Consider the following 23,089-nt stretch of genomic DNA (forward strand, 5'->3'; position numbering starts at 1 on the left):
GACTTCGGACAGTCATCCTGGAGGGGAAGCAATCCGTCAATGATCCGTCTTGGCTAATCAATGCACAGGAAGACGAAGAAAAAGCTTTCCCCATGCTGGAGGCCATCATATCACAATGGTCTAAAAAGGGTTCTTTCATTCACGATTTACTCACCGTGCGGTAAAATCCCGTAAGGTAATGTGAATAGCTCCAAGGGAAGAAGGATGGAGAACTTCATGGCCCATTATGAGGGAAGACCATCCGACAGGGGCACTGTGGACACCAAGCCTGGACACTGCAGTTTCCACCTTAAAGGCATCGCCGGCAAGACACAATGATCAGATGTGCCAATAGTAACGAACATAAAAAGGCAGAAGTAAATGGATGCTATTTGGGGTTTTGGCTGGCAGGATGGCCTACAGATAAACACACTTGCCTCAAAGCTGTCTAGCCTGGGTTGGAATCCTGACGCAGCTCCAAACTGTGTTTCACAGGCAGGACGATGCATCAGTGCGTGTGCCATCCCGTGGACAGTTGTCCAGTCTGCTGGCATTAGTCGACGGATGTTAAAGATCCCACTGTGTCCTTTGCAGAAAGTCAGCAAGCTATGGTCGGCACGATGAACAAACTACAAATTCCTGCCAAAATCTACAGCTGGAAAGGTAATGGGAACCATTACTGCTTTAGCAGCACCGATGCTCTGTAACAGAGTATGGCATATCAGAATCAGAATCAGCATTTGGGATTTATGAGCTTCCGCTGCATGGAACTTAATTTCTCAGACTGGCTACTCTTACCTTACCGTTAAAAAAAAAAATTCAACCTGGCTGTCCACCACCTTCCTTCAACCCCAAAGGTTATGTGTGACCTCAAATATCCACCGCAACCAACTCCTACCCTGCATCAATATGTACCCACATCAGTGGTCCTCCATTATTTGGTGCCCGCTAATGAACTCTACAAACCAAGAATTTATGTTTTTGGCTTTGTCAGACATCGAGGCCAACAAGATGGAAACAGAAGGGGGAGGGAGAAGGTTTGAGAGCAAAAATTAGAATAATAAAATACCTACAAGTGCCTGGTCAGTTTACTCAGAGCAGACAGCTTCTGTTGGTGAGCGCAAGCTGAGTTCATATTCTCTAGTGTGTGCCAGATCTCATTTTCACATAGAGAATAGGGGGGGCTTATTCTATTTTGAGAAATTATGTAGCCGAAGGCAACAGAGACAACACAGAGGATATTGCAACTGAACTCAACTTTAAGTGTGTACAGATACTTCAAGGTAAACGTTAAACAATGCCTGAGCTGATGTCGCTCCCCACATTGAACCAATGGTTCTTTTAAATCTAAATCTGGTTGAGGTAAAGACATGATAAAGTGATTTTATTTTCATATTCAGGTTCACCATGACAAGCTGGCAACTGTGAGATACACAGTGCTTTGTACCATCATGTGAGGGTGGTTCACTGTTAACCTGTACACTTTTGTATTCGTGATAACAATAACAAACAAGAAAAAGAGCAATCGTAGATTGCAAACCCTCGCCAGGACTTCTTTTGAGTGATGTATTTTTATAGGCTTTAGGATAAATCCAATATGGCTGCCAAACCATGTGACCTGTGACGTCATATCTGACCGTTTTGTTCCTAATGGACAGGCGGTCATGTGTAAATTTTCGCATCTATCTTTTCAGCCATTTCAGAGAAGGTTTTTGAAAGTTTTTTTTTAAACAATATGGCGGCAAAATCACGTGACCGATGATGTCATGAAAAAATTTTCTCTGTGGACCATTTTATCCCTAAAACCCCCCAAAAAAATAATGGACCAAAAAAAAAAATAATGACCTCAAAAATGTTCATACTGATCGGATATGGCGTTCTACGTATGCAGTTATGTCGTCATAACGAGGGCACCCATGACGTCACTAAAAAAAATCACTCATTTTCTACGAGGAGTGCTTGTTATGTGCCAAGTTTTAATTTTTCCTGGTGCGGTTTCAGAGATCCAGAGGTCCAAATGTTTTCCGATTTTCAAATATGGCTGTCACAACACGTGACCTATGACGTCATAATCATCATGAAAACAGTCTACATGAGTAGTCGCTCCAATGGTGAAAATTGTCTCAATCCGACAAGCAGTTGTGGAGACAAACACGAAAGTTCTGTACAGACAAACAAACAGACAGACAAACAACCAAACAAGAAGACCGTGCAGAGCACGACACTTGCAAAATCCAAAAAACAAATTTGACCTCAAAAAAATAATTGGTGGTTGAATTCAATGACCAAATTTCAAGTGAATCGGATGAAAATTGACAATTTTAGAAATTTGGCCTTTGTTGACCGTTTGGCCTATGTGGACCTTCAAAATAATTGGTGGTTGAATACAGTGATCTGAAATATATATATCCTCTTCAAATTTCAAGTCAATGGGATGAAAATTGAGGATTTTAGAAATACCACCTTAGTTGTTGATCTTGGGACTATGTTGACCTTTTGGTCGATGTTGACCTCAAAAATAATTGCCTAGTTGAATTAATTTAACCTGAAATATAAATCCTCTTCAAATTTTAACTCAATCGGATGAAAATTGAGGATTTTAGAAATACCACCTTAGTTGTTGACCTTGGGACTATGTTGACCTTTTGGTCGATGTTGACCTGAAAAATAATTGCCTGGTTGAATTAATTTAACTTGAAATATAAATCCTCTTCAAATTTCAAGTCAATCAGATGAAAATTTAGGATTTTAGAAATCTCACCAAAGTTGTTGACCTTTGGCCTATGTTGACCTTTTGACCTCAAAAACAATAGGCTTCTTCCTTGTGACAAACTCTACCACGTGGTGAAGTTTCATGAAGATCGGTTTAAAATTGTGACCTGTAGGTGACAGACAGACAAACAGACAAACAGACAGACAGACAGACAGACAGACAGACAGACAGATAGAATAACAAAATCGACAAACCAATATACATACTTGAACAATCTTCGATTTTGCAAGTAACAAACTGACAAATGGACCCAAATGTAATACCCTGTCCGAACCCTTCGGCGAGGGTAAAAAATAGAGAACAATTTTGCAGAATGGTGATGGCAACATGTGACAACTCCTGTGTAAAGTGACATCACAGCTGTGCAGCATGCTCTGTGCATTAAAAAAAAAGAAAAATTAAAAAAATAATTATAAAAAAAGACAAAGAATGTCATTGCCCCCGTTATTTTAGAAATTTTGCTGTGTGAAGTTAAAGGACTAGCCATATTTATGCACAACTCAAATTGCCGCCAGTCTACCAGTTTGCCATCTTTGAACACATCACAAAATAAAGTGAGGTGCGCATGTACGACATCACCTACTGTGCTTGTGCCAAGTTTGAACAAAATCGGACCAAGCATATCTGAGAAATGGTTGGAGACACATTTAAGGAATAAAATGGCCACCAGTCACCCATGTTGGATCTGATCTCGAAATGAAATGACATGCTGATGTACGCAATCATTCTTTATTGGTGTGCCAAGTTTCAACTACATTGGCAAATGCATGTCCGAAAAATGGTTGAGGACTTGTTCAACATCGGGGTTTTTAACAGCTAAAATGGCCGCCAGTCGGCCATCTTGGATTTCATGTCAAAGAAAAATGACGTGCATGTGCAAGCAATCATTCGTTATCTCTGTGCTAAGTTTGAACATCGGTAAATGCATGTCTGAGAAATGGTTGAGGATGTGTTCAACATCAGGTTTTTTTTTTACAACGAAAATGTCCTCCAGTCAGCCAACTTGGATCTGATGTCGCAAAAGAACGATGACTATATGTAAGCAATCATTCTTTATGTGTGTGCCAAGTTTGAACAACATCAGTTAATGCATGTCCAGGAAATTGTTGAGGATGTGTTCAACATATGGTTTTTTACAACTAAAATGGCCGCCAGTCGGCCATCTTGGATCGGATCTCGAAAAAAAAGACGAGTATATGTGAGCAATTGTTTATTATGTGTGTGCCAAGTTTGAACAAGATCCGTAAACGCATGTTCAAGAAATGGTTGAGGACGTGTTCAACACTGGGTTTTTTAAAAACGAAAATGGTCGCCAATCGACCACCTTTGATCGCATCATGAAACAAAATAATGTACATATGTTTTCCCACTATTTGTTGTCTTTTTACCAAGTATAAATAAAATATGTTGGCACATGTCTGAGATATGGTTGCGGACGCATGTACGCATGCACGCACGCACGCACGCACGCCGAGACCAAATCCATAAGCCTCCGTTTTGGACTAAGTCCAATGGGAGATAATAATAATAATAATAATAATAATAACAATAATAATAATAGCTAGAGCTCAGTCAATGGCGCACAATCACAAATCCCCATGCTTCCCAACTAAAGCAAATATGAAAGATGGCAAAAAGTTCCAGCAGGAATGACCCAATATCAAATTGAGTTAAAAATATATTTTCCCTGATTTGACCCACGTGACCCGAAGTCCCCTGCCCCTGCGGCATGAACCGGAGGTCAAATCCAAAAAAAAAATCCTTTCATATTTCATGCGTCCCCCAAGGTTGATTACATATACAAAGTTTCATTTTAAAATGTTCAAAAATGTATCCACAATTGCATTTTTAGGCATTTGACATTTTGACCCCACCACAGGGGGCGAGGCCAAGACCGACACTCCTCTCACACCTTCTTGCCATGTGGTGATCAGAACTCCCAAGTTTGGTAAATTTCTGCCCAACCATTTAGGAGAAGATAGCGTGACGGGTGGACAGGCAGACTGACGGAGCCAATTACAATATCTCCCAGTTTTTCTCAAAAAGCATGGGGATAACAATGTGGCGGATGGGTCGGTCAGGTGTTGCAGAACAGAGATGCGTAATGAAGGAGAATGTCAAACCAGATAAAATTTAAAGGAGACGAGCTCGAAAAAAAATCAATGATGTCTCTCAAGCAGAAGTGTTTGTGCGTGGTAAAAGTGGATGTAAATCTGTGCAGGCCAACTGAACATATACTTACCAGATGTAACCAAATCATCTGTGACTAAGTGGTCATAAATACCATATTTCTGTTGATGACAGTGATGCAGTTTAGTGGCCTAATTATAATACAAGGTCAACAGAATGACTCTGCCTGAGCAGGAAAGCTTGATGTTCAGGTTATAAAGGAGACTCCTTCTTACACAGCACCTGTGTTTCCACTTCCCATCACGCACGTAATTTTACACTTCATACGTTCATGTGACAATGTCCTGAAATAATGTTGTGCTCTACTTGGAATAAAGCTAGCATTTCTATTCCCCTGCAAAGGACATCTCAAGCATAATCGTGTTCTGTGGCAAAGGTTAACATTGCACTGAGCTGTGAGCGTTAATGCAACCGTTGAAAGGTTTATAAGCATGTCAAATGCTACTGGGTAGATATTAATTGTACTACAATTAATAAGAACTCGAGCGAAGTCGATGGCACGCCATCGCAAATCTCCATGCTTCCCACCGAAAGCAAAGTTGAAGGATGGCAAAAAGTTCCACCAGGAATGACCCAATATCAAATTTAACGTCATTTATATTTTTCCTGCTTTGACCCCTGTGATTACAATTCCCTGGGGCATGAACAGGGTGTCAAATCCAAAAAAATCATAACATATTTCATGTGCCTCCCAATGTTGACTGCATATCCAAAGTTTCATTTTAAAATTTTGAAAAAAAATAGCTCGGAATTGCATTGTTCCGTATTTGACCTTTTGACCCCAGTCCAGGGGGGGGGGCAGGCCAAAAATGACACCGCTCGTGCACTTTATTGTCATGTCGTGATCATGACTACCAAGTTTGGGGAATTTCTGCACAACCGTTTAGGAGGAGATAGTGTGAAGGACGGAGTGACAGACGCAGCCGATTACAATATCCCCCCCATTATTTTCAAAAAGCGTGGGGATAATAATAATATTAATAATAATAATAATATTACGATATTAAGCATAAATTGGTGAATCAGTTTTTGACAATTTGTTTCATAAGACCAGAGGGTGGCAAAAATTGTAAATCATCTCAGTGTTCATTTAGTGTCGAAGTATTAAGCCAATCTGGATTCCTGACAAGAAATTCAGCAGAACTAAAGTTTTTATGATAACGAATCCACAATCAGACAGGACATAAGCGAGCACATCGAGCCAATGTGTGGGTGATTTCCAGCCAGCAGCAAATATGGAACCCCGCGGTCAAACAATTCATTTATCCACGGATATGGAGCCAACAAGCAGAACCGTGACAAACACACCAACGTCCCACAGCAATGATCAGGACTCTGACGGATATCCATTTTCTGCCATTTGGGCCCCGAGTGCTTTCTTGGTGGTGGGTTGTCAGAATGCCTCACAAGACCATAATGTGTACGCGTGTCCCAGTGGTATTTCATACGAATGTTGAAAGATTTGCAAGTGTGCTAAATGATGTAACCAAATCATCTGGCCAACTTGCTCGTCAGAATGATTTTAAGCTGGAAGTGCACTCGGTAGAGCGCATTCCTCCACCACGCAGTGCCTGATCCACGAGAACATATCGGGCCCAATACATTTTTGAAATATCATGCGATACAGTAAGATATCGTTTTTGGCACCATCTTTCAACGGTGAAGAATCACTTTAAAAAATTTAATAATCCTTGTATCTAGCTCTGGATTCGGATCTTCACCAAAATCGAATGAATTCTTCCTTGTGACACACCCAACCTGTCCATTAAGTTTCGTCCAAATCCGTCGACAACTTATTGAGATATCATCATGCTATATATTAGTTTCACCCGATCTCTCAATGGTGAAGAATCATTTAAAAAATTATCAGATCTGGATCCGGATCCGGATCCGTCCACAACTTTTTGAGATATCCTGCACACAAACAAACAGACAGACAGAAAGGGGTGAAAACAACCTCCTTCACCTTCGGTGGCAGAGGTAATCATAGGTCTGATGGGGAAAGTAGGAGGTCGGCAGGCATTGTCTACGAATGTGATGGACTTTAAAAAAAAAAACATGTTTGAGGAGATTCCTCAAATTTGATGTGACCCACACGAGAAAAATTATTCTGATGTTTCATTCACTTGCAGCATGCAGATGTTGGTTTGCTTCATCACTGGTAGTGCGGCTCAGCTCCTGATGCAGTGTCCCCTGGAGATTTTGGCTGGAATTTGTGATTTCGCTTGGTTGTTGGCAACAACTCGCCTCTTTGCAAAAGACAGTGTGGGGTCTTGAACATCCACCGATGATCACTGCTAGCAGAGGGGTCCTCCAGCTCAACGGCTTTCCGAGAGACGGCTCACACATTGAAGCATTGCCCTACTTGCTAAACACCATGACGACAGTTTATAGCTGGGCCGAAATTCAAACTTTAGGCTTGACAGCTCAATGACGAGGGTGAATACCTCGAGGCTGTCCTGCCAGCCCATTATTCTGACCTCTAAATGCCTTCGACCGGAGGCTGCTGCAAATATGGTTCCATCAGCGTATTATTTCAGCATACTTGTTTAATTAACCAAACTCTGTTTGGCATTTGTAATAAAAAAAGAAATCATGAAAAATAACTTCTGCTTGAGTTTGGTAAGTATCCACAATGGTTTGTTTATGAGCGAGGCCTGTGCTTGAAAAACTACACATCTCTGAGGATTTCCTTTATCAAAAAAAGAAATGTCTGATGCATTTCTCATGCAAATTCACCATGGATGGAAATAGACATTTATTGGTTGAGATTGGAAATCCAAATGGACTTACCCAGCTTATAATAGCATTTTCACATCATATCTTTGTGTGGTACAAGTACGATTCAAGTACTTAGGTAGACATTGACAATACCATCTGAGATACTGTGTGAAGCTCTTTATATGCAACTCAAAGCCGATGCACCAGGAAGGGGAAAAAATCATAAAAACGTCGAAAAATGTCCATAAACGAGAAAAATCCACGAACAAAAGTTGGCCGGTGCAGACTCGCTCTGCTCACGGTGGGTCACGTGACGCAAGGAAATGGAGATGATACTCAAACTTGTTGCCAAGCAACGCTAACACCTACCTTTTCTGCCTACTACTTGATTATTTTTGCCATATTTACATTAAAAATTACTATAGTTGTAAACTTGTAAATAAAGAGCTCATTCTAATCACTAATTCTTGATTCTCTCTATATCGAGCGCAGCCTGTGGCTGCTGGTTGCGTCATTGGTTGGGACGCGGCTATGCCGCCGATGCAGTGTCCCCCTTACCAGTGCACTGGTACTCATTTTGCCGACCTCGGAAGGATGACAGCCTGAGTCACTCCTGGTGTATTTTAATTCAGCGGCCCAACGGGGCTTCAAACTCAGGACCCTAATTGTTGATTTATTTCATCTAATATTAAAAAAAAAATTCTTTCTAACCACTGATTCACTGAGTGAGTCAGTCAGTGAATCACTCACTCACTCACCGATATAAATGTTTAGTTGTTTCAAGGTGGGATAGAAAGCCAAAATTTTGCATACTGATGCAACTCAAAGCCACATCCCAGGAAAAAAACAGATCACAAAATTATCTGAAAAAATTTGTCCATTTGCGAAAATATCCGTGAATAAAAGTCGGTAACGTCCATTTAACGTCTACCTGAAGGACGGTACACACATTGATGAATCACTCTGCCTGTAAAACACCGGGCTAACAGTTATCGCTGGATCAGGAATCAAACCCAGGCTGGACAGCCTCGAGGGGAGTGTGTGCACCTCCAGGTGATCATGTCAGCCCAAAATTTTTACAAAAATAATGATTTTTTTAAAATCATTTTTTTCAAATCCTGAAGTTTAGCACGACTGAAACATTGTTATACAACACACTTAAACACTGTGATGAGTTGACATTCAGTTGAGTTAAGTTGACATTGAGTGGCAGTTCAGGAGATGTTGGCTATATTGTTCACCATAGAACGCAGCGTCAATCAGCATCATACATCTTCATAAAGGAGGCCTCTTCCTCACTCTGATACTGTACCCTCTCACATGCCACACCCAATCATGCTATCTATCGATATATAGCATGGTTATTGAAAGTATTACAAAGATGATATGCATTCTGCAGTGTTCAAGTAAACAATTCAATTTAAACAAGAAAAAGAGCAATCAGAGACTGCAGACCATCACCGGGACTTGTTTTGTGTGGTGTTTGTGTTGTTTTGTATGGTGTATTTTGTATGGTGTTTGTGTCCTGGTATGTTACGTAATTAATGAGACATAATTACAACTGCCACTTAATAACTACTGGCAGTGATGACCGGGTACCAAGACACCCCGCTTTGATCGGACACCTGACCCTGACCCATGACTTTTATTGTTATTATTCAATTGAATTCAGAATGGGATTAAAATTAATTCAATTCAAATCAAATGGAAGACCAAATAGGTACAGTCCTGCATTAGAGTAATCAGAAGGAGCCCGAACAAGCAAAAAGCAAAGATGAAGTCATCAGGTGGAATCTGGATAGTATTCGCATTTCAGCTGCTACTCCTTCACACTCAAACCCACCCAGGCACAGCTAAGGGAGCCTTATTCAAACAAAAAATACAAACGAAATCAAAATGAACTCACATCAAAAAAAAAAAATTCTGGCTGCCAGATCATGTGCGTGATCAAGTTTAAATTTAAAATATTGTCACGGGGGTGGCCTGCCTACGTTAACACCCCGACCCAAATTATGGTGATGGGCGGTTAACACTGCCAGCCCCCAAATCCAATATTGCTGCCAAACTATGTGACCTATGACATCATATGTGTGAACCTATTGTTCGTCTTGGATAGGCGGCCATATATGTAAACTTTCGCCTCGATCCGCTCAGCCACTTCAGAAAAGAAGGTTGTTGAAGGGTTTTTTTTTTCAACAATATGGCTGCCGAATCACGTGACCGATGACATTATCAATTCTTTCTGTGGACCATTTTATGCCTTGATGACCCTCAAAAATTTTCACACTGATCAGATGTTGTTCAACATATGCAGTCAAAAATTTTCGTTCTGATCAGATGTTGTTCTACATATGCAATTATGATGTAATAAAGAAGGCACCTGTGATGTCATTAAAAAATCACACTTATTCCCCATTAGGAGTACTTGCCGTTTGCCAAGATTCCATTTTTTTTCCTTTGTGCGGTTTCAGAGATACAGAGGTCCAAAGTTTGTTTTTCCGTTTTTCCAACATGGTTGCTGTGTTGCGGAAATGGGCCCTTAGTGGGTTATTACATATAGGATCAGCCCAGATCCCCCCTTAAATGCATGTTTAGCCAGGTTGTTTGGTAATCGGACGTTACATGTGTGTCGGGTGGTGTAGCAGGCTGTCCAGTGTTCATACAGTGGTGGTGTACCGAGAGGCGCCGATATTCTTCTTCCTTCCCCCCTCCGAACCAGCCCCCGCCCAGCGCTCTGACAGAGTCAGTCAACAAGACGTGTTAGCAACCCATTGGCGGAAGGCGGCTGCAAGCTCGAAGGATGGACCAATCACGGATCCCCAGAGGCGGTCCAGAAGAGCGAGCCCCAAGAAGGCAAGGGAGAAACTGCTAGTGTCGAGTCTGCAATCGGTTTTGAGAGAAAGGCCCGCCCTGAAAGGAACTGGTTGCTTTGTCGGTCTGGAAACTGCAAGTGTCGAGTCTGCGATCGGCTTCGAGAGAAAGGCCTGCCCTGAAAGGAACTGACTGCTTTGCGGTCTGGAAACTGCAAGTGTCGAGTCTGTGGTCGGCTTCGAGAGAAAGGCCCACCCCGAAAGGAACTGACTGCTTTCTCGGTCTAGAAACTGCTAGTGTCGAGTCTGAGATCGGCTTCGAGAGAAAGGCCTGCCCCGAAAGACAAGAGGAACTGCATGAGGGGAGTTGGCGATCGACTTTATGAGGAGGTCATCGACAGGTTCATCCTGAGTCCAGTCACGGAGCCTCTGACTGTCCTGACTCCATGTATGGTTCGACACGTCTTTCCATCCCATTGATTCGCCTACGAAGCCCAACACCCAGATTTGACCTCGTCTGGTGAACAGGCCAGGCCTGGATTTGTATACTGGACCTTGTGAGAAACCAGCTTGAACATACCATAGATCTTTCGCTCTTGTGCCGTCGACCTTAGGGGGGCTGAACGCACCGCGGCTGCGTGTGTGAGCAGTGCGACAAAAGGAGTGCGTCGCCGCCATCTTGCCATGCAGCGTGCGTGGGCGGTGCTGACCAGAAGGAGGCTGTCGCCGCCATCTTGCCACACTGCATGCTCGAGCTTGGGCGCTCAAATCTGTTGACATCGGCTTCTCACGAGCTGCATTCGTGCCTTCGACACTTTTCCTCTCGTCCATGAGGCACTACCAAGTACTCCATGTCTTGTCTGCATGTGGCCAGGCCTAAGGTTTATTGCGCTCGGGCCCCCTTCGAAACCCGTATCCGTAGCTCCTTAGTTAAGAGCGGGTTATAGATGAATGATAACGGTCGTGAATATTTTGCTTGTGTTGTGTTTCCCCGATGTGTCCCAAATAAATCTGGCTGATTCATATGAAAGTTGCCGCCTTGAGTTTATTCGTGCCGTGCTGAGGAACAATCCACTCGACTTGTATTTAAAACCAAACGGGCTACAGACTGGCAGACTTCGCTCGGTCTCTGACAAACCCAGTCTGTAGCCGGGGTCTATTTCCCCAACTGGTAAGGCCCAGGTGTACTTTGGTATCGCGATCCGAGGCGCGTGACCCGAGACCTGTGCCGAACTAGCCGGCGTTATAACCCCAGAGACGGCGGTGCTGTTAAGTGATGCCGAATCTTCAACAGCTGCACCACATTGACCAAATGGTCAACATAGGCCAAAGGTCAACTACTAAGGTGGTGTTTCTAAAATCCTCAACTTTCACCCCATTGACTTGAAATTTGAAGAGGATTTGCATATCAGGTCATTGAATTCAAATGCCAATTATTTTTGAGGTCACCATATAATAGGCCGAATTTCTAAAATTGTGAATTTTCATCCAATTCACTTAGAATTTGAAGAGGAGTTGCAGATTTGGTCATTGAAGTCAACAAACAATTATTTTTGAGGTCAAATTTCTTTTTTGGATTTTGCAAGTATTGTGCTCTGCACAACGTTGTCTTCCTGTTCGTCTTGTTGTCTGGCTGTCTGTTTGTTTGGCTGTCTGTGTACAGGATATCTCAAAAAAGTTGCAGATGCATATAGATGAAATTTTGTGGACAGGTTGGGTGTGTGACAAGGACGAACTGTTTAGATTTTGCTGAAGATCCGGATCCAGCTACGAGAATTTTTAAAGTGATTCTTCACCATTGAGAGATATGGCCAAAAACGATATAGAGCATGATATCTCAAAAAGTTGTGTACGGATTTGGACGAAACATGGTGAACATATTCATTGTTTGACTCGGAATACTTGGTTCAGTTTTTGTGAAGATCCGAATTCGGATCCGGATTTGCTAATGTTTTTTTAGTGATTCATCACCATTGAGAGAAAGTGCAAACCAATATATAGCACGAAATCTCAAAAAGTTGTCGATGGATTCAGACGAATATTGGTGGGCATATTGGGTGTGTAACTAGGAATAATTGATTCAATTTTTGTGAAGATCTGAATCCGGATCCAGATCTGATAATTTTTTAATTGATTCATCACCATTGAGAGATTGGGCTAAACCGATATATGACAGGATATCTCAAAAAGTTGTGGACGGTTTCAGACACAACTTGATGGAAATGTTGAGTGTGCGGCAAGGACAAACGAATTAGATTTTGATGAAGATCCAAATCTGGATCCGGATACGAGAATTATTTGATTTTTAAAGTGATTCTTACCCATTGAGAGATAGGACCAAAAACAATATGTAGCATGATATTTCAAAAACGTATTGGGCCAGATATGTTCTCGTGGATCAGGCAATGCGTGGCGGAAGTATGAGCTCTACCAGTGCCCTTCTAGTTGTAAATGATATCATAACAACAATTGAAGTGAATAAATTATAGATACATTTCATTTTCTCCAGTGTCCCGCACTCTTTTTGTTTCAACAGCGTCCTGCCCCCTTCCTAGTTTCCGAACATCCTGTCCCCTTTCTGATTAATGATTATATGTTTCCTTTCAATGTGGATAATAAATATACAAGTAATTTATTGAAATCTTTCAAGCTTTACATTGAATGCTTTGGTTAAGTGTGTAAACAATTTCAACAAAAGGAGAGGTTACTGAGTAGTCTTGTGTACACGTGTTCAAGTAGATACACTAGATACAAGAAGTAAATTTCACATAAATCTGTTTTTTCTGGGAAGAAAACAAAAAAAAATTGTTCACTGTATGAAGTTGACAAATAAAACTTTCAGTGAAACAGCTTTTCAGAACATCCATTGCAATAAATGAAGCCGAGTGTCTTAATTCCCTGATATCTTGTACTCCAACTGGGTTGATAAGTAACTGTGGGACTTGACAAAAGTTGAAGTAATGCTACGGTGACATGAGACCTGACTTGAGACTTGCCCTCAAGGAATTGAGGCTTGCTGAAGACTTGCCCTCAAAGATCTTTTTGCTTCAGAATCTTAATGTTTCCTTGAGACTTGGCTCATGTGACTTGTTGACATCTCTGGTTCTTCGTGCCAATTGTTTGTTTCCACTACAACGTCATTAAAAACAGTAAGTTTTGTGTTTGGAATGATTTTCAATTTTTTTTTGACTGCCAGGCAGGTGGAAAGAGTAAAACAATTTTTCTCACTCCTCTCTAAGCATGTGTGGTCAGGAGGAATTCAGAGCCAAAGTACGGTAATAGGAGAAACTTGCCTTCCTTTTCATGTTCCGATTTGTACTCAAAATACTGTATAACAGTCAATTTAAATGCGTTCTTTCTCGATCATAAACTTATCAAGAAGACAGATAGACGGATATGAACCAATGGCTTAACCCTACAGTTCACTCCACATGTGTGCGGTAATTACTCCAGCTGTAAATAAAGAGCTCATTCTAATCACTAATTCTGGATTTATTTGAGCGATACAGCTGCTTGCAGAATGCAACTACAATCAACATCATCAAATATATAAAGCTTTCAGTGCCTTCAGAAAGTATTCACACCCTTCAACTATTATCACATTTTGTTGTTACAGCCTGAATTTGAAATGGATCAAATTTAAAAATTTTGTCACCGTAATACCCCATAATGACAAAGTGAAAACATGTTTCGATAATTTTTTACAAATCAATTAAAAATGAAAAGCTGAAAAGTCTTGAGTCAATAAATATTTAACCCCATTGCTATGACACTCCAAATTGAGCTCAGGTGCTTCAAATTTCCTTTGATCATCCTTGAGATGTCTCTACAACTTGACGGGAGTCCACCCGTGGCCAATTTGATTGATTGGATATGATTAAGAAAGAAACACACCTTTCTATATAAGGTCCCACAATTGACAGTGCAAGTCAGAGCAGAAACTCTTCCATGAAGTACAAGGAACTGTCGGTAGAACCGTCTGAGATAGAATTGTGATGAGGCATAGATCTGGGGAAGGGTATGGAAAAAATTTATGGAGTCTTGAAAGTTCCCAAGAACAGAGTGAGCTCCATCATTAGAAAATGGAAAGAATATGGAACTACCCAGACTCTTCCTAGAGCTGGCCGTCCACCAAACTGAGTGACAGGGCAAGAAGGACCTTGGTCAGGGAGGTGACCAAGAACCCAATGACCACTCTGACTGAACTACAGAGTTCCTTGGCTGAGGTGGGAGAACTTGCTGAAACGACAACAATCTCTGCAGCACTTCACAAATCTATGGTTGATGGGAGAGTCGCCAGACGGACGCCACTCCTGACTAAAAGGCACATGAAAGACTCTGAGAGCATGAGGCAAAAGATTCTGTGGTCTGATGAGATGAAAATTGAACTCTTTGGCCTAAATGCAAAGTGCTACGTTTGGTGGAAACTGAGCGCAGCTCATCACCCATCGAACACCATCCCTCCCATGAAGCATGGTAGTGGAAGTGTAATGCTATGGGGATGGTTTTGAGCAACATGGTCTGGAAGACTTGTAAGAATACAGGGAACAATGAATGGAGCCAAATACAGGCAAATCCTTGAGAATAACCTGCTTCAGAGTGCAAAAGACGTGAGACTGCAGTGACGATTTACGTTCCAACAGGACAATGACCCCAAGCATACAGCCAAAACAACATTGGAATGGCTTCAGAACAAGAACGTGAAAGTCCTTGAGTGGCCCAACCAAAGCCCAGATTTGAATCCCATTGAGAATCTGTGGAAAGGCTTGAAGATTGCTGTTCACCGACACTCCCCATCCAACTTGACAGAGCTTGAGCAAACCTGCAAGGAAGAATTGGAGAAAATCCCCAAATCCAGATGTGCAAAGCTGATACAGACATACCCAGGAAGACTCGAAGCTGTAATTGCTGCCAGAAGCACTTCTACAAAGTATTGACGCAGGGGGTTGAATACTTATTGACACAAGATATTTCAGCTTTTCATTACCTTCGCATTCTGCGAAAGGTTATGTTTTGGTCGCTGTGTATTTATTTATTTGTGAATATGTGTGTTTGTTTGTTATTCGCATAACTCAGAAAGTATTAAACCGAATTGCATGAAATTTGGTGGGATGATTCGTGAGTATCCAAGAACGATTTGATTAGATGTTGGGAGCGATCGGGTCAAAGGTCAAGGTCAAGGTCATGAAAAGGTCAAAAACACTCTTTTGAGCATAACTTCCTTCATAATACAGCTATCGACATGCAACCACCGCCATATTGTTCCATGACGAGATACCTTTCGGATATGTAGTGTTGGATTTGACATAACGTCATCGGAAGTGCGTCTAAATGACATCACAAGATGACGTAAATTTTCAATTTTTGATCTCATCAGTTTTGATCATACTGTTTTGTAGGACTTACCTTAAGGACGTCACACACCAAATTTGACTTCGATCGGACTGACCGTTATGACGTCATTGATGTTTTTCAATTGTGGCTAAAATGTCCTGATATTTTACATTCAAATATCTATATAATTTATAAAGCAAAGTCTCCCAAATCCAGGCATTAGGATCAGTACCAAAATATCTGTTTATTGATGTACAGGTTTTGCCAATTAACTCTGTAGTCAAGGTCAAGGTCACACTCAAGGTCAAAATATACTTGTAGGCATAGCTTTAGATCTAATAGAGCTATTGACATGAAACCAACGTTAAAACGTTCAGTGAACTACGAGCTTTCAGAAAGGTAGTCCCTGATTGGACGTGACGTCCCCGGAAGTGCGTCAAAATGACGTCAAAAGATGATGTCATTTTTCAACTTTTTAATTTTTCAGTGTTTATCATTCCATTTTGTTGGACTGCCTTCAAGGAGGTTACACACCAAATTTGACGTCAATCGGACTGACGGTTGTGACGTCATGGACGTTTTAAAATGACGTTTTTCAAATGTGCCCGGAAAACAGTTGTGGCGGCAAAGGTATGCGCTCTACCGAGTGCCCGTTCTAGTTTTAAATTAATTTGTCAAAATTTCTAAAAATATGTTATCACTTTGTCATTTTGGGGTATTTTGTGTGGATCAGTGACAAAAAAATGTCAATTTAATCCATTTTAAATTCAGGTTGTTACACAACAAAATGTAATATAACAAAAGGGGTGTGAATACTGTTGCGGATTCGCGCCCGCCGGCGTGCGAACGGCCACGTAGCTCGAATCGCGGCACGTCGCCCACCGGACGGACAATCCCGTCGTGACCCTCTCGGACTAACGCCGGGAACTAGTCACGGGTGGACCTTTCGGCCTCACCACGATCGTGCCAATCGGCCCCGCGTGGGATAGGGTTGCTCGCCAAATTCGACCTACCTAAGTACCCACACGGAGGGTAGACCGGGCGATCGCACCTCGCCGCAGGTCGACTTCGGACACGGGCCACTTTAAGCGACCCGTTCCGTACTATCGGGATAACCGAGCGGTGTTATCGTCGGCCTCGACGGTTCGATTAATTATCGGGCGTTTTAGCCCACGACCAACCCTTTACGTGAAGTAAGATGGAGATTCAATAAAGGAAAAGACGAAGCGAAACGGGAAAACTGTTCAACATGAAGCACATTTATTTCGCGATGAACGGAAAGCACACATATACAATTACACCAAAAGCAAATGTAAAAGAAGAAGCACAATAATACACAAAAAGCAAATGCAACAATGGAGATCTAACCGACTACCGAGCACACGGCAACACTTATACAGTTTTACTTCACAGACGGCGCCGACAACACATACACTCAAAGCAAAAGAAAAGGACCACCCTCAAGGATGAGGGGGGTAGGCGGGCCTGGGGCCGAGACCGCGTCGGGCCTACCCGTCTGATGATGAGCCGCAAGATGGCGGTGGCGCCCCGACTCCGCGGGCCTCGCGGACAGTGTCTGGTAGGGGGTGGGAACGGGGCCCCCTTCTCGCACTATCTCAGCGCGGGGGGGAAACAGGAGGGGTTGTTGATGCTCGGGGGAAGGAGGATATCTCCCTGTCTCGGGTCCCGCGACGAGCGTCTCCACCACGACCTCGGTCGCGCCGCCGGCCTCTCCCTCCGCAGCTCCCCGACTCCGACACGAGCACCCCCTCGACCGCCTTCGCCGCCGCCACCTCTCCACAGCTCCGTCCAACCGCCTTCTCCGACTCCTCTCTTGACTCGTCCCAACTCTTCACTGACTCCGAACTCTTAACTCTCTCCCCTCCGAACTCTTCACTGGCTCCGAACTCTTAACTCTCTCCCCTCCGAACTCTTAACTGCCTTGACTGACGAACGCGGCCCCTTATATGCCCCGTGGCCTCGCTCCTTCACCTTCGACCCTTTACCTCCGACCCTTCACCTCTAACTGGCTCCCCATTGGACCGAGGAAAAGTGGGCGTGAATGCTTTTTGATCCATGAATTTGCATATTGCGATATTACTCCAACGCACCTGGAGGCGGGGCCAAATCGCCCCACGCTCGCCGATAGGACGGAACAGAAGTGGGCGTGAGTCGTTTTTGATCCGTTTTCTTCGGAAAGGCCGGTGCTTTTGCACCCCTGCTTGGTGCGCGCCCTGCACGAGTCCAGTATTGGTGCCCACAAGCGGCGTGGGAATGACGGTGATGCGATGGTTGCGAGGGCGAGTTGTGACGGTAAAGGTCGTGGTTGTTGTTGTGAAGCGGCGTTGCGGTTGGTGGTTGTTGTGTGATGGCTGTTGAGACGTGGTTGGTGGTGGTAGTAATGGCGGCTGGTCCAAAATAAAGATAGTAAAAGAAAAACGGCTATCTAGAAGGGTCGCAGCCCGCATGAATGACATTTATTCCCTCTAAACAACGGGTTTGGGCCTAACTACACATATACTTACAGAGATATCTCACCTAAGGGACCTGAATGGTGGTTTGCGAATTTCGTCAACCACAACACTACCCCCTCCCCTTTTTACAGACTCGTCCCGAGTCGTCAAATTTTCGTGTGCCATCATGTGTAGTTTTCCCCTAGTACATTTTACCTACGGATCCCTGAGTGCGACATTCATGGTATTCGTGTCCCCAAAATAAATAACCTGAGGGCTGAGTAACTACCTAAACAAACTCACTCACACGGACGACTTAAATAAAATTGCCGGCGCTAGACAGACATGCCGGGGGCGCACTCATATTTACAGTACATCTTAACCTTAACTTACAAATTTTACACTAAACCATGGCCCAGGATCATTGAACTCTGCAAAAAGAAAGCAGTTAGCAGGGAGCCAGGCTGCTCACATGCAGTCTCTGGCTCAAACAATGCAGGTGACAGGGAACGTGGCCGGCTGCTCACACGCAGTCCAAGGCCTTCCCTTTTGAACTGAACGCAGTGAACCACAACGGTGAATGGGCTGCACAAACGTAGTCTCCGTGCCAGCTCAAGTGGCACACGCAATGAACACAACGAATGGATGGATGAATGGTTTGAACTGAACGCAGTGAACCACAACGGTGCATGGGCTGCACAAACGCAGTCTCCGTGCCAGCTCAAGTGGCACACGCAATGAACACAACGAATGGATGGATGAATGGTTTGAACTGAACGCAAACACGGTGCACGGGCCGCCACTGCAGGCCCGTGTTGTAGCTGCCAACAGGGCAGTTCTTGCAGCTTGCAAACTGTTGCTTTTACGATGATCCCGGCGCGCATGGAAATGAACAGGGGGGGGGGGGCAAAGCAAAATTGAACGGGGCTGGTGAACGTGGGCAGTGGGCATGGCAAAGGCAGCAGGCAAACACAGCCCGCAGAAGAAGGCTGCTGCAGGCAAACCCAGCCGGCAGATGAACTGGCCGGCACAGGCCTTGAAGCACAGCAGCTGCACACGATCCAGCCGGCACAGGCCTTGCAGCAAAACAACAGCTGCCGATGAAGTGGGCCGACACAGGCCTTGAAGAAAAACAGCCAGCCGGCAGATGAAGCTGGCCAGCCTTTGCCGTTCAGTGGAGGTTGGTGGAGGGAGTGCGGTGGTGCTGGCCACTCGGAAGGCGGGCTCGGACCTACCCTACGGTCTCCCTCCCAACCTATCGCCTTTGCCTGTCATTGTCTATACCCACTCCCTTAATTTGTCAAACCCCAATTTAGCCCCAACTTATTTTTTTATTTTTACTTCCCCACTATAAATCGTCCCCTAACCCCCTTTATCGTCCTTGTTCGGCTAACCTATCCTGTCACCTAGCCTACTCCCAACCCCGACGTTCCCTTCCCGGAGGGGAATAAGGGAGAGCTAGCGTCCTGTGTCGAGGCCCAACGAAGCCTCAGGATGGCCTCCCCAGACTTCAGCGATCTATAACCAAAGTGGGTCCAGCGGCCCACAACGAGAGCGAGGGGATGGATGGTGCGGAGGGGTACATCTCCTAATCTACCCTAACCATTTAACTGTTAAACTACCCCGGGGCTTTCAACAAGCGCCTCTCGCTTAAACTATTGGTTCTAACAACCCAGATTCCCGTCGCCTATGTTGGTGTCCTCACAATTTCGGGCCTCGCCCCCCAATTTTCTCTCCGTGCCCTCACACGGTCTCATGGCTGGGACACATGGCTCCCTTTGGCAGGCACGACCCTCTGCCGAATCTCCCGCTATGGCACCCCAGGGCACTACACTGCCTCCGAGCCTACCAGCTCCCTAACACCGGGGAGTGCCCCCCATGGCACCTCCCCTGAAACGCACACGTGGCAGGCTGGCTTCCCAGGCCCCTTTCCGAGGGTCACCCGTGCCCATAACACTGCCCACGCGGCTAATGGCGCCCCGGGCCCCCGCACCAAGCAGGCGGACCCGTGCCCACTACGCTATCCCGGCCCCCCATGGGCCCTTGGCCTACCACGGCCGACTAGCCTGGTGCCCGGGGTACCCACTCAGCGATACTCACCTTTCGCAGCCACGCTCCCAGCCCGTCAACAGGACTCCTGCACCCCTCCAAATGGGTTTCGAGCCTACACATCCACCAACAACAAAACAACCTCCATTTTTGTTAATTTGACTAACCCAGCTAACTCACTCTACACTGACCCCGGGGTCCCTTGGGCGGGAGTCACTCCTCCCCCCAATCACTCATCGCACCATGCATTCCCCATTCACTCCACTCACACAGACCCGCTGGCCTCACTCACTCATCATGTACTCACCTCACAACTCTTCAACACACTCACCGCTGAACTCTGCCATCCTTCTAACTACCTCCCCGAACTAACTTGTGCTCCCACGTCGTCCCTTAAACTATAGCACGTTCCTTTTAACACTACGTAGCTAAACTACGTCCCCTCTACGCATTCACAAGTCTGTCCATGTCCTCAAATCCTAAAATAACTTTTATTTCCCCACCTAAAGCTCATCTAAATCCCTCTAACTAATCCATTCCACGGGCTCCATGAGGACTTACCCCTGCCCCATGGAGCCGGTCTAACTAAGCTAACCCTTCCCCCTAACTAGTTTCCATCCTGTGCCCTGGTCAAGGGGGTCTTCCACCCCTTGCCCAGGAATCCTGTGCACCCGAAAGTGAGGCTTGCTGTTTTTTTTTTTCACATGCGCAGCACCAGCGCGGCAACTCACAGCTCGCGCACTTTGCACCTGCTCGTGACGTCATGCAGCTGCACATGTACCTCGTCCCTCCTTGGACGGTACCATCCGGCAGGGATACCCTTCCTGCCGGATTCCAACCCCACGTGCAGCCATGGCGTCACCGTGCGCATAAAAAAAAACAAGCCCCACGTCTCGAGGGGTTCCCCACGCGAACACATGTGCCTTGCCCGTTGGAGCTTAACACACACGATCGCGTGGAGAACCCGTCCGGTCCAAATCCATTATCCTGCCTAAACTTTGTCCGTCCGCGGGATCGGCAAATCCACCGCGTGCGTTTCCGGACCGGGACTTCACTCTCGTAAGCGAGCACGTGGGGGCCTCGTGCGTTGCACAGCACGGACCTCGTGCTCACTGCTGGGTGAACCCGGCACGGTCCCCGAAACAACTACAGCTGCTACTCGGCTTCCTTTCCTCACATGTCGCCGTCGTCGCCATTCGACCCACGCACACCTGCGTGTTACGACGCTCACACTCCATTCCATTACATTCACCCCGGGAGACGCGGCTGCATGTTCACACATGCCCACCGACATCTCCCTTACATACCGCTCTCTCACACACACGGTCTCCCTTGCACTCGGCCGTTCACTCACGCATGCCATCACCCTTGCACACGTGGATCCCCTCACTCGCGGCCTTCCACTCACTCGTGCCATTTCCCTCACACAAACCACACCACTCACACACGCGGGGGCACTCACCCGCGGTGCCTCATCCACACACCGTTCCTCACTCACACACGCAGGGGCACTCACCCGCGGTTCCTCACTCATACACCGTTCCTCACTCACACACGCGGGGGCACTCATCCGCGGTGCCTCACTCATACACCGTTCCTCACTCACACACGCGGGGGCACTCAACCGCGGTGTTTCATCCATACTGGCCGTTTCATCCACACACACGGCCTCTTCCACTTGCGGTGCCCCTTTTACACACGGCGTGCTGGGAAGCACGTACTCCGGCACAATCGCCACCACACCACTCACACACGGGGTCGCTTCCACACACGGGGTCTTTGTCACCCACCCGGTCGCTCTCACACACGCCCTTGCACCCACGCTATGCGTGCGTTGCAGCACGCATTTCGCCACACTCGTGAACACACACCTCGACACCACACACACCGGGACAACCACACTGGGGATTCGTGTCCCCACAAGGGTCTCCGGGGCCTCTATACCCCCCAAGCTCTCCGTGCACCTGTCCACAGCACCCGTCCCCTCAACCTCGCAAAGCACGACCGAACCCACCTGGTCGTGACTCGCCTCAAGGGGGCATACTCCATCCCCTCGTTCCTGGAGGAGGCTATCCCGCTGCTCGCACTGGGTCCCTACACGCTCCGCGAGCTCACCCTCACTATCCTCCACTACCTCCGTGTGTGTGTGTACGTCTCTAGCCTTGTCATTATCATGCAGTCTCTCCTCTATTTTTTCTGTCTCCCGTGTCTCTATACATTTATAAGTTTCTGTTGTCCCCTCGTGTCTATAAGTCTCCGCTTCTTTCTGGCGTCTTTCCCTTATCTTTATGTCGGTCAACCTTGCTTTCTCTTTGAGTCGCTCCCGTCCTTCCCTGTTTTTCACTCCTTGCTCTTTCACGATCTCCGCGTACCTCATCCTTGCTTTCCGTATTAATTGTTCTTTTCTCTCCCTCCCAATTACTTTCACCTCGTCTCTTGTCTCCCGAATTATTTTTTCCTTACCCGCCTCCACCGCGGGCCCGACAGCCGTTGCACTCCCTCCCAGCTCGTTCGCTCCCACACGCGGAGTCGCCATTTTGAGCTCCCTGGCCACTGCCTTCATGCCCGCCTGCAGGCTTTGGCCCATGTTCTGCGTCTCACCCCGCAGCTTTTTCATTTCGAGTGCGTTTGTTTCCATTTTCGTTTTCATTTCGTTCATTTGCTTGTTCATGCCTTTTATTTCGTTTTTCATTTCATTTGTGTTTGTATCCATCCTCGCTGTCATTTCCGCCAGCATGGCGAATAGCTGGGCCATGTCGGGTGCGCTTGGGTGAGCCGAT

General features: G+C 45.5%; 1 protein-coding gene across 5 annotated transcripts in view; it reads right to left on the reverse strand.

The window, feature by feature from the left end:
- DLG2 (discs large MAGUK scaffold protein 2) overlaps window positions 1-23,089 on the reverse strand; it is a 652,065-nt gene that overhangs the window by 551,720 nt on the left and 77,256 nt on the right. The gene's annotated exons all lie outside the window — the stretch shown is intronic.

The sequence above is a fragment of the Eptatretus burgeri genome, chromosome 7, assembly GCF_056783735.1.
Source record: "Eptatretus burgeri isolate ZD-2024b chromosome 7, Ebu_testis_v1, whole genome shotgun sequence".
NCBI lineage: Eukaryota > Metazoa > Chordata > Myxini > Myxiniformes > Myxinidae > Eptatretus > Eptatretus burgeri.